The sequence below is a fragment of the Mus pahari genome, chromosome 18, assembly GCF_900095145.1.
Source record: "Mus pahari chromosome 18, PAHARI_EIJ_v1.1, whole genome shotgun sequence".
NCBI lineage: Eukaryota > Metazoa > Chordata > Mammalia > Rodentia > Muridae > Mus > Mus pahari.
In genome coordinates this window covers 50,647,436-50,649,007 of record NC_034607.1, presented here as the reverse complement: position 1 = coordinate 50,649,007, position 1,572 = coordinate 50,647,436, and positions in this window count along the sequence as shown.

The window sequence follows — 1,572 nt, the reverse complement described above, 5'->3', positions numbered from 1 at the left end:
AAAAAAAAAAAAAAAAAAAAAAAAAGAACCTCTTACCTATTTGCTATGTCCATTTGTGTTCCTGCTTCATAAAAATTATGAAACCTTCTTGAGGTACTTTGGTGCCAAACTCCAAGTACCCTGATTTGAGTTACATTGAAATACTGGGTTGAACCTAAATCCTCACAGATGATGAGCCAGCACTCTACCACCAGTGACTGGATATATTCTACTGCTGTCTCTCTACCTATGAAATTTGGTAGAGTCGTTGCTTATTATGCACAAAGCCTTGAGTTCAGTCCCTAGCAACACACAAGCCATGTGGTGGTACCCACATAACTTCCCAGCATCTGGGAAATAGAAGCAAGAGGATCAGTAGTTGAAGGCTGGCCTCGACTGCACAAAAGAACCCACAGAAGCCAGGCAGTACTGAGGCACCTTTACTTGGGAGGAAGAGACAGGAAGATCTCTGTGAGTTCAAGGCCAGCCCGGTCTACAGAGTAAGTTCCAAGATGGCCAGAGCTACCTATAGACACACAGAGAAACCCTGTCTTGAAGGAAAACTAAACAAAACAAATCCACTGAGTTGAGTACTCTGACAGGCACTTCTGACCTTCAGACAGGGTCTTATTGTATAGCTCAGGTTGGAACTTGTTACATACCCAAGGGTTGCCTCAAACTCATAGCAACCCTGCTGCTTTGTCCCCCCAAGTGCTGGACTTCCATCCACACAATCTGTGATCCACCATGAGGGTGGCCATTCTCTTTTCTTAGCAACCTTCAGCTCTCACTTTCCAAAAAAAAAAAAAAAAAAAAGATACCCTCTGCTTTGGATAATCTTGATGAGAATCCTGGTCCCCCCATACAAACTCAAAATAAAAAAAAAAAAAAAAAAAAGTAACTTTTTTTCTTTAAAAACCTTCAGCATTTCCAGAGGAAAACCACTTACGATTGGGGGATGTATGTCTGGGTACATGGACATTCAGCAAGAGGTGAACTATACTGTCAAAACATTACCTTCAAATTGCATAACAGGAGGCTGGAGAAAGGCTATCCCATGAACCAGATTGGATTCGCAGCACCCACATGGCAACTCACAATTTCCAGTTCCCGGGTATCCATCACTCTTTTCCTAGCCTCAGGGTAAAACAGCAGGCAGGTAGGCAAAACACCCATACACATAAAACAAATTTGATTTTTTTAAAAAACCATAGCTGGTTCTCTGCTCCACATGTGTGTTTTTTACAATATTAAAATCACATTTATATTCTTGCCACCATGAAGAGAAATGTCTTTTAAAACTTTTAACCACCAATTTTAAATATTGGTGCAGGCTCCAGACATCCGGGCACCTTTCCTGCCAGAGGAGAGGTGTCCACCTGGGAGGGCTCTCACCACCTGAGCTGGTAAGGGAGCCATCTTTGCTCCAGGTCACCCAGGCTCCAGTCTGCACTGGTGAGAGTGTGGACTGCAGAAGTTACACAGCTTCTGGGACAGACAGAAGCAACACAGTTTCTGGGACAGTCCCTGTTTCGGGCTCCAGACATCTGGGCACCTTCCCCGCCAGAGGAAAGGTGGCCACCTGGGAAGGCT